This window comes from Chrysochloris asiatica, unplaced genomic scaffold, assembly GCF_000296735.1.
Source record: "Chrysochloris asiatica unplaced genomic scaffold, ChrAsi1.0 scaffold00052, whole genome shotgun sequence".
NCBI lineage: Eukaryota > Metazoa > Chordata > Mammalia > Afrosoricida > Chrysochloridae > Chrysochloris > Chrysochloris asiatica.
The window spans coordinates 5,386,180-5,397,632 of NW_006408570.1; the positions used below are offsets into that span (position 1 = coordinate 5,386,180).

The 11,453-nt window shown below is 42.3% G+C and overlaps 1 protein-coding gene across 1 annotated transcript in view; it reads left to right on the plus strand.

The window, feature by feature from the left end:
- AAK1 (AP2 associated kinase 1) overlaps positions 1–11,453 on the plus strand; it is a 229,753-nt gene that overhangs the window by 84,937 nt on the left and 133,363 nt on the right. The window lies entirely within an intron of this gene.

The following is an 11,453-nucleotide window of genomic DNA, read 5'->3' on the forward strand; positions in this document are numbered from 1 at the left end:
GCTGAGTGTGTTCTTCTTTTTTGTTTTTCTGACTCCAGGTCTTTGCACATTTTGTTGTAATACTTGACTTTGTGTTCTCGAGTTGACCATTGAAACTGGGGATTACAGGGGCTATCAACATTTTTATATGGCATTAAATCCCTTTTAGGCTTTATTTCATTTGCTCTTCTTACTAACTTTAAGTTTGTTTCGATAGATACCCTGATTCTCAATTTATGTGTGGAATTGGTGCTTTAGAGAAGTGAGAGTTTTATTAACTTATTAACTGAATAAATAGTTAATAAGTAGTTTACCTATTTATTTAGTTAATAAGTGGTTGAGCCATGAGTAGTTAGTACCCTTTAGGTATTGGGATTCGTAAGTTGAGAAATTGCACAAACCTGAAAACTGGTTCTTATTTGCTATGTGCAGCATCTTCCTGTGGCCGGTTAAACTATTGGAACATCTAGGCCTGCTATATTAAGTAGGTTGTGTCCAAGGTTAGTGGGGATGGCTTATGCTGAATCATTCCTGCCCCGAATCTGCCCTCCAGGAAGGACAAGCACTGTGGAATGACAAGCAAGCTTGGGTGTGCACATAGAGTTTCTCTATATAGCCTTCTTTCAACTTCTCTCCTATTCTGAGGCATCTTTACTGACCTGTGCCTTCAGTGTCTCTTGTTTTAATCCTTGGCATCTCTATAGAAATTTGTAGTAATATCAGATAAAACTGGGTGTTGTAGGGGCAGGCTGCAGGTGCTTAATTTCTCTCCTTAGTGATAAGGAAGTCAGTGTGCCTTGTCCAGCGTGGTGCCTGCAGAGAATGACATAGCGTACTATGCTGGTGTAAGAGGACGGAGCCTATTTTTAACTCAGTTTATCGACTGGGAATGATGCTCCTAGCTCATCTGCATGTCTGACTTACATTGTTGGTTGTCCCACAGACTAAGCAGAGCCATAAGAGGTCTGTTAGCTTCCTTAGGTTATTTTTTCAGGATCCAGTTGGAACATGTTTTCTTTTTATCATCTTCCTTATCTTTCTTCTGTGGAGATAAGATGAAAGCTACTTTAAAACGATCTAGGAGCTTCGAACTTCCTTGTGCCTGAACTGCCTCATCCAGGTTCTCTGTTGTCTATACCTGTATACTGTGACACTGTAGGGTTAGCACTGGACAACGAACTGCAAGGTCAACAGTTCAAACCCACCACCTGCTTCCTAGGAAACCCTATACAGGGACGCTGAGTCAGAACCAACTTGGTTACACTTAACAATATACTTGAGGCAGGTCAAGTCTGGAGATTAGTCCTGTTTTCAAGGACGCTTATCTGAGCTTCTCAGACACCACTTTTTTTTTACCTCCTTTTAGTTGTAATATTCCATTCATTCACTCACAACCCCAAAGTCTCCTTTCCTGCTAATCTTCTCAGGCTTGACTCTCTACCTCAGTGCTTAAGACTAGCCAGTTTCACAGTCTAATAATAATTGTTATTCTGCACCTAGTGTTAACTGTTGACTGATCTAAGGGATATAACCAACTTGACACATCTCTACCTCTTACTGTGCCCACGTGACTCAGGGAGAACCCTGGTTTCTCATGTGGATTCAGACCCCAGGCTGATGATGATTAAACGTTACCCCCAGCTGACACTGCTCATGATTTTGCGATGACGCTAAGAAAGAAGGCTGACTTCAGGTGAATCCCGTGAACATGTCTCTCAAGACCGGTTGGTTACGCCTTATCTAAAAGGCATCTTAAAAAGCAACGGAAGTTCTTTTGAAAATCAAAGACTACTTTTTTTGGTAGCAGTTTTAAAATTTATTCTGTTGAAGGATCCAGATTGTGCTTTTAATAAAAATTTCTCCAACACAGTGTACTGGGATAGTCCTAATCATCGTAAACCTTGACCCACAGATTAGAAATAATGCAGAAGAACTCAAAACCAGCATTTTTTTTTAAATGGAAACATCATCAAAGCCTGCATGTAAATAAAAAAAAAAGCATGTAGCTGATGCAGCAAGTACAAAACAAATGTAAGAATTTAGGAGTAATAAATCTGATGGTTCTCTCAGTACCAGGGATGGTTTTATATACTGTATTTGTATGCCAATAACGCATGCCTTTTATGTTTGCTTGCCAAAGGTGCCCTCCCCTATGAGGCATTTTCATAACATGTCTACTTTTATTTTATTTTGTTTTACATGCTGTAGTAACAACAACAAAAATCAACATAGCATGATTATGAACATACTCCATGGGGAAGTTGCCCAACCTCATGGGCCAGTTGCATGTTACTTAGGAAGGAGGTTGTCAAACAAATGTAAAAGGTGCGTGTTAACTGTTGTACACTGTGGTACTCTCTGGCTCCACGTGCACCCACTAGTAGGTCTCGTTAGTACCGTTAAGATGGTATGCATTCTGAATATTTGGATCACCTGAAGCCATCTGTTGCTGACAAGAAAACCATTATTAATATACGGGCAGTCCCTGGATTACAAATAGCTAGCTGATTTACCTACTTGCCGACAGCTCCTGGTTGCTTTAAGTGCCGTGGAGTTGGTTCCAACTCATAGCAACCCATATAGGTTTTCTAGGCTTTTAATCTTAGCAGGAGCAGAAAGCTACATCTTTCTCAACCGTAGCAGCAGGCTCGAACCATGGACTACTCCTACTTGACCTTTAATATTATGTAAATATGTCCTCACTTTGAAATTACTGAATCAAGATTGAATCAACCCCTGCTTAGCAACAAATTCTTCATCACAAACACCTTTCCTTGCTGCACGTGCATTTTTAAATCATTGGAAAGACTTCAAGCATTTCCTTGCCCTAAAATAAAGGCTAATTTAGAACTGTATGCACCTGTTCTGACTTACTTAAAATTTGGCTTAGAGACACAGTTAGGAATGGATCTTGTTCATAAACCAAGGATTGCCTTTATAGACTGTCATTACTTAGGAGACTGGGTTTTGTCCTCTTCCTTAATATAAGGGATGGGGAAATTGAAGCCCATGAAGAATACTGAATATGGGGCATTTCTCATCCCAGCAAAGGTTTCCTGTAACAAAAGTTTTTTGAAGGCTTGTTGCTGGCACATGTCACTAGTCACCATTGAGTTGGTCTCTGACTTATGGCAACTCCCTGTCCAGCAGAATGAAATGCTGCCTAGTCCTGTGCATCTCCTTGATCTGTTGCAGATTGGCTTGTCATGACCCATAGCAGATTGCCAGACCTTTCTTCCTAGTTAGTCTTATTCTGGAACCCCCACTGAAACCTGTGTAGCGTCATAGCACTGTGTAAGCCTCCAGGAATGGGTGGGTGGTGACTTGGCATGAGCTGCACTAGCCAGGAATCAAGCCTGGGCCTCCTGCGTGGTGGTTGTGGTGTGCTGTGGAGTCGGTTCCGACTCATAGCGACCCTGCATTGGGTTTCTGAGCTGTAAATCTTTATGGGAGCAGAAAGCCTCATCTTTCTCCTGTGGAACAGCTGGTAGTTTCAACCTGCTAACCTTGAGGTTAGCAGCCTGACTTGTAACCACAAATGCTGCCTGAGCTCCTTGGGCCTCTTGCTTTGCTGTTGTTGTTGTTGTTAAGTGCTGTCAAGTCGGTTCCGACCCATAGCGACCCTGTCTGGGGTTTCCGAGGAGTGACTGGTGAGCTTGAACCACCAACCTTGCAGTTCCAACAGCTTTACAGTCTGACACATTAACCTACAGCGCCACACTAGGACTCCTGCTTAGAAGGCGAGACTTCTACTACTGAAGCACTAATGCCCATTCACTGACCTGTAGTAATAAGTTTTCACTGCTGTAAGTAATTCACAAAAAAGGGTACGTTTTCTTTGCTTCACCAAAGTCTGTGTTGGTGTCAAGGGTCAACTAACTGGACGTTACTTAGGAAGGAAGGAAAGGGGTGGGGGGCACAGGATTCTCATTTGTTGAGTCTTCTGTGTGCAGAAATGTATCAGATCTAATATCTTCTTCACAGCACCTCTGGGGAGTAGGTGGTGGCTCCTCATTTTATATATAAGCAGAGTTCACAATTGTTACCAACTTCCACCTGAAAAAAAATGGCCATTTTATTTCTGCTCCCGTAAAGATTTACAGCCTCGGAAACCCTATACTGGAGCAACCTATTACTTGGAAGCTACTTGTTGGCAGTGGGTTTGGTTCCAGCTGAAGTTTGAACCCTGATGTAACTCCAAAGCCTTGCCCCTTAGAAATAAGACAGGTTTTCTTTAGAAAATGGAGACTGCTGGTTTGGGCACATAGAGATGGAAGAAGAAAGACTCGGCCTCCGCTCCCTTTTTTCATAAAGATTGCTTCGTTTTTGAAAGCTTGGCTCATTAATTCTCAACTCTACCTTCTAATTTAGGGTCACCTGTAGAGCTCTTAAAAAAACAACACCCCTCGCCCCCCTGACTGAGCATGCTTGGGGATGGGACTAGGACATCTGTCTTTTTATTTTTAAATGATTCTGATGTGCTGTTTGGGTTGGAAAACTGTCATAATACACAGAACAATGGGATGAATATGAGCCCTGAAATGTCCCTAGAGTTGATCTTTCTGAAACCTCTTGTGATGTGTGAGAGGAAACTGAGGTCTAGAGAGCTACAGTTACTTCATGCTGTGCATATATAGCATTGACTGCATGTCTTTCAGAAAATACAAAGAAGTACTTTCTCTGCCTTTGAAAAATGTTTAGCTTAAAATCACACCGTTGATTAATGGCAGAGCCACAACTGGGACCTAGGTTTCCCACTTCTTTTGTGTGAACTCTTTTGAATATTATCATTGCCAAGCCCTCTGAGATCCCCCAAGCTGTGTAAGTGGTTTCTGTTATCCCTGTTGTAAGCGCCCTCCGGAGCCCTTGGCTTCACCATGCCGGAAGTCTCCTGCCTGCCTTTTCTGCCTCATTACCAGTCTGGAATTCAACTGCCCACTTTGCTTTTGGTTCACAGGCCCACAGCTTTTCAGATGACTACTTTGTACTCAGTTTATTTTTAAGCATCACATCTGGAAAAGGCCTGAAAAGCTGCACTGTGATTACTTCAGAATGCAATGCTTGGACAAAACCTGCCTTACTGGTGGTCACCCTGTTCTCTCTACTTTCTAGTCCACTACATCTTTTCAGAGTTTCCCCCCGTGATGCTGTAGTGGACATGGAACATCCACCACCAGGATGGCAGAGGGTGGTACCGAGAACCAAGGGCCTGTTGTGTGCTATGCACTGTGCTAGGCCCTTTTATTTACGTGTTTTCTTTAATCTTTCTCAGAGCCATGGTGGCATTGTGGGTTACATATTGGGCTGCTAACTGCAAAGTCAGTGGTTCAAATCCACCAGCCACTCCTTGAGAGAAAGATGAGGCTTTCTGCCCCAGTAAAGACTGACAACCTTGGAAACCCTATACAGGGTTGCTCTGAGTTGGTACTGACTTGATGGCACACAACTGCCACCACTACTAATCCTTCTCAGTAACCTCTAGGAGTGGCTTCACATATGAAAAATATGGATATTAACTTGGGCTTATAGAAGTTAAGTAGCTTTCTTGAGATTACTTAACCATGTAAGTGATGCTGCTAGAAATCAAACTCTGTAGCCTCCTGACCCTAAGGTCCTTGTGCCACTGGCCACATCCTATCTATTGTTGTTAAGTGCTATCAAGTTGGTTTCGACTCATAGCAACCTGTTTAGGATTTCCGAGGAGAGGTTGGTGAGCTTGAATTGTCAACCTTGTGTTTCAAATGACTTTACAGTCCAGCGCATTAACCCACAGCGCCACACCAGGACTCTGGTCAGCAGTTCGAATCTACCAGTCATTGCAAGGGAGACTGATGAGGCTTTCTTTATCCATAAAGATTTATAGGCTTGCAAACCCTGTACAGAGTCATTATGAGTCAGAACCGACTCCACAGCGCATAATTACCACCACCACTAGCAGGTTCCCTAAGAACTAGCAGACTAGTGAGAATGGCAGTTGTGATGTTAGGTGAAGGGAGCAGTGATTTTTGGAGCATGGATAACTTGAAAAGAAACAAGACCAAATGCAGCGGGAGCCCTTCATTGAGAGTGTGGTGGAAGGGTTAAGATTTCTTAGTGGTGATTGGGAGGCTCTCTGAAGTAGAAGCTGGGAAGTTTTCGTTTTGGGGGGCGGGATAGGTAAATGAGACCTCTGAGTGCCTGCGGCAGTAACTAGAGGGGATGGATGACTATGCCTGGTTTGATGTGGCCCCAGGGCCTTAGAGCAGCTGCCGGTGTTCATGTGGCCATCTTTCAGTCAGAGGTGAGTTGCTGAGAACCTTGCATTGACACCTAAAGGAGTCATGTGGAGTCCTATACAAATCAAATCATGTGGTGGAATATACTTGCATGTGAGGGCTGTAATGGCATCATTACAGTGGGCATAGCTGACAGGTTGGCAAACTAAGGCATCAAGAGAGGAAGTTGCCAGTACAAGTCTGGATTCCTTAAAATCAGAGCTAAAATTAACGTTCTGACTCTTACTTCTCCTACGTTCTCCTACCCTGTCCCTTTACTTTTATCCAAACATGGCATTACTGTGTTCCCAAGAGCAGATCATAATTAAAGTAACCGTAGTATAAAGCTCATCAACCCAGGGTCTCAGAGTAAAATGTAGAGAAGCTGGTTAGAGAAGAGGTATTATGTAATGACCTAATTATGAGGCCTGCCATCTGCTTAGGAGTCACGCCTACCTGCTTAGGATTCCCTGATTGTGTTTTTCAGGGAAGGTGCTTGATTGTGAAGGCAGCAGTATGTGTGTGGTAGGTGATTCCACTTAGAAACATTGGTGCCTTTATTGAAGGGAGCTGTTGGGCACAGGAGTGGAAGATGAAGCAACCTATTAGCATGGAGAGCAGTAGTAGAAGGCTTTTTCATTTTAGAGGAAAGACTCCATGCATAGGAGTTGGGGGTGCACTGAAAAAAAGTGACTTGTCAGAATATGTCACAGAATATAGCCGGAGAACCTGCTGAGACTGCTCTCTCTTTCTGGAGAAAGGGTTAAAAAATTCACACTTTGCTTGTTTTTATTTGTTTTTTGAAGTAGCTAGTTTTTACTATGGATGAAGGCAGTTAGTCCAGAATCCTGAAAAAATAGGAGTAAATGAAGTTAGAATTGAAACCACAAACCACTGTGTTCAGCGTACCTGATGAGCCGTCTCTGATGGGACTCAGGACCAAAAATCAGACAAAATCTTCACAAAGCATCAAGAAAGTAGGGAGCACTGCTGGTGTAGCGGTTAAAGCACTTGGTTGCTCACCAAAAGGAAGGTGGGAGGTTTGAACCCATCAGCTACTGTGCAGAAGGAAAGCACCCTGCTTCTGGTAAAGATTACAGTCTATATGGTACAGTTCTTCTCTGTTCCATAAGGTAGCTGTGAGGTGGACTATGGCTCTGTGGGCTAATGCATCAGACTGCAAAGTTGTTTGAATGGCAAGGTCAGTGGTTCAAGCTCACCAGCTGTTCCTTGGAAACCCTCTCCAGGGTTGTTGTGGGTCGGAATCGACTCAACGGCACTTCACAACAACAACAGTGAATAATGGATATCAAGAAAGTGGCAGGTGAAGGAGTGTGTCTTTGGACAGGTATTTGGGCTTTCAGCCTCGAGGCTGAGACCCATTCAAATAGGGACAGATGACTTGTACTGCGTATTCTGAGATGAGAAAACTATCAGTCTTTCTAAACATTCTTAAGAGATGCTTTGACAGAAATTTTCTTTGTCTTTAGGTCTTAAAAATGTGCCTATATCAATAGAATAGCTAAGTGATTGGAGTGGACATCCTAAGGGAAGTCATGTTTTGCCACTACCTCAACTCCCATTTACCTGAGAGCGGCTTTCAAGTCTAGAGCAATTTTATCTTTTAAAGGATTGAGAATTCAGATTTCTGCATAGAAGCTGGGCGCTTGTTTGGTATGTTTCATATCATCAAAATTTAGCAACAAAGATCAGAGATCTTTCTGCCTGTCTACTCTGGTGCGTGGTGTGGTGCTGTAGGGTAGATTGCTAACTACAAAGTCCATGGTTCAAACCCCCCAGTCGCTGCTCAGAAACCCTTTACAGAGTTACTGACAGATTCAAGAGCAACACTCCAGTGCCAAGGAGTCTTGGTGACACAGTGGTTAAAGTGCCAGCTGCTAACTGAAAGATGGGAGGTTCCAATCCACCAGCTGCTCTCAGGGAAAAAGATGTAGCCGTCTGCTTCCATGAAGATTGCAGCCTGTGGCACATTTCTACCGTGTCCTCTGGGGTCTCTGTGAGTCAGAATCAACTCAAAGGCAATGGGTTTGGTTTAGTTTGAATCCAATGTCACACTTACGAAGGTGTTGAGTAATACTCCGAAGTATTACTACAAAATCATAAAAACCTTGTAAAAGATCACAATGTAAAGATACTGTTTCTTGATGTATCCTACATCTAGGTCTATGCACTTTTGAAGATGCTGTTTCCATCTGTCTAATTCTTCTTTACTCTTCAATTTATATCACAACAATTAGAGCAACAGTTTTGGCATCTTCATGAGATTCAAATCATGTTCTTTGAAATGTCCTTTGAGTTTGAAGAAGAAAAAGAAGCCTGAAAGGGCAAGATTAGGGCTGTTCGGTAGATGGGGTAAGGTTTTCCAGTAAAATTTTCCTAGGACAGTCTTTGCTACCTTCGAAGAATGAGCAGGTGGGGAAAAAAGTCATCAGTGCAACTTTCCTGGCCCTTTTCTCTCCAGTGCAGCTTTCAGTTTTCTTAAAACTTCTTATTATTTTGCCACCGTGATTGTTCTGTGTCCTTTGAGAAAAATCTATCCATATTGTCCTTTGGGAATCCCATAAAGTAAGTCACCATAGCCTTCTGCGCTAATCTCTCTGACTTGAATTTAAGTGGGCCAGCAGATCCCCTTGGAAGTTACTGTTTTGATTGGACAGTTATTTGAAGACACCCTAAGGAGACAGACAAGTATATTCCTGAGAGAACTTGTCTGCTGATGGCAGACATGTGTAAACACATTTTGTTTAGAATAAACCCATGCATATATATACTGGAACCATAGTAGCAATACTGTCTAACTTACCCTTCTACTTTTATAGGGAAAGGAAACTGAGTTCCAGAAGAGTGTGTCTTTGCTCAAGGTCATAAGCTTGTCCTTTGTGGAATTTGGACTAGAGCTAGGTCTCCTGACTTACGGCACGTTGTTTTTTCTGGTGCCCCTTGATATCTCTCACATGGAGATTTATTTTGAAATGTTGCCAAGCATTCTCCAGCAGTAGTAGTCACATGTGATTAGGGTCCATGGATATCCCCATCTGGGGTTATGTGTCCCTGGTGTCTCAACTTCCAACAGATTCCTCTTTTAAGGCTCTATACATCAACATTCTTTTTTGTAAGTATGCAAAGACTATGGAACAGAAACTTTTATTTCCATGACTAAGTTCGTTTCTTTTCTCCCCTTTGACTATGACTCTTGTTGAACTCTGTTTCTGGAACAACCTTTGACTAACCTTGATGTGTCATCTGACTTTGGTGTTATTCAAAGTTTGGCTTGAGCAGATGTTTGGCCAAGAGCTTTCTCTGTGGGATCTAGAATAACCATTTTAAATGTGTGTGTTAGGATTTTTTCCTACCCAGGGCCAGTTGTTTCAGGAGAGTTGAAATTTTGTGAAGTCTTAACTTCCTCCCCAAAAGAAAAACAGCCCGCCTGGTCAGACTTCCCCACCAGCTCTTCCAACGCAGACCACTGGTAGTGGTTGTTGTCGTAAGTTGACATCGAGTTGATTCTGAGTCATGACGACCCCTTTGTGCAGAGTAGAACTCACCCATAGGGTTTCAAGGCTGTGACTTTTCAAAACCAGACCCCCAGGCCCGTCTTCCAAGGAGTCTCTGGGTGGGTTCAAACTGCCAACCTTTCAGCTAGTAGTTGAGTGCTTAAGTTTACCACCAGGGACTTCAAGCTAGAAAGGTTTATTTAATTTGTTGTTGTTTGTTGTTGTTAAGTGCCATTGAGTCAGTTCTGACCCATAGCGACCCTGATAGGGTTTCTCAGGAGCAACTGGTGAGTCTAAACTCCAACCTTGCAGTTCAAGCCGGCTTTAAGTCCAGCGCATTAACCCGTAGCGCCACAGGTACGCATAAATACACTTTTAAAGAGATATCTTGATTTTGTTCTAAGTATTCTTAACTCACAGCAGTTTTTGTCCAAAGAACTCTGAAATGTCAGTGGTTCTCCATACAGGCGGTTGACCTGTGTTGCCTGGGAAGCTTCTCCCCTTCTCCTTTTTTTTCCAGAGATGCATTCCAGGCCCCACCCAGGACTACTGAATAAGACTATCAGCATTTAGCTATTTACTAAGTACTTTATCTGTGATGTAATTTGTACCTTGAATATTGGACACCTAATAAGTGCCCTATGAATTTATCCAGAGTCTGTTGAGAGAACAAAAGGCTTTGCTTTGTTTGTTTTTAAAATATACGTAGAACACTACATTCTTTTCTTCTCTGCAATAATGTAATAACAAATTTAATAATGAAAAGTATTCTCTAACTATATTCAGAAACGATTTGTTTGAGAATGAACTGGTCCACCTGCAGAGCCCAGTGAGAGCTACTAAATTACAGAGAAATGTTTTAATTCAGGGCTTTAAAACAAAGAATTTAAAAATGTACATTTATCATAAATGGCGTGAAAATTGATGTGGATAAATGCTTTCTTTAAGTGAAACATAGATTTTTTAAATTAATTTTTTTGCTTTTTTTTTTACATTTAACACAATTATTTATTTATGGAAAAGCTAGTTTTAATGAGAAAAAGTTCAATCCTTTCCTTATACACACAAAGAAACTCAATGAGAATTTAAAAGGTATTAGGCCAAGAAAATACAATATTTTATAGTCCTTTTCAATTAAACTGACTACTCAAGTTGAAGACAAGTGTTAATATACCTTTTTTTTTTTGGAGTCGAGAAAACAAGCAATGAAACAAAGAGAAGGTCGAAGATAGGAAAAGCCCTGGATATATGGGATCTCTGACCATTTTTCCTGGCACTCACAAAAGTTAAGAAGGCGTCAGGGAAGATGATCATGGGCGCTGGGAGGGCATGTTGAAATGAGCGGGTTAGGGCGCCGGAGAATTGGGGTCCTGGGCCTTCCGATCTTAAATCAGGGGCCTCACCCATCCCACGTCTGACACCAAAAATTGAAAGGGAAAAAACAACCCAGCGCCGCTCTTCAACCACACCGCACATCAGATGGCCAGTCTAGAGACTTTTATTCAGGGTAAGGAAGAGGAAGGTGACCTCTGCCAGAGAGAGAAGGCAGGAGGCAGAAGAGAAGAAGAAGAAAAAAAGGCAGAAAGAAGAGAAGGCAGAAAGAAGAGAGGGCAGCAAGAAGAGAGGGCAGAAAGAAGAAGAGGAAGTATTCAGGGTAAGGAAGAGGAAGATGACCTCTGACAGAGGGAAAAGGCAGGAGGCAGAA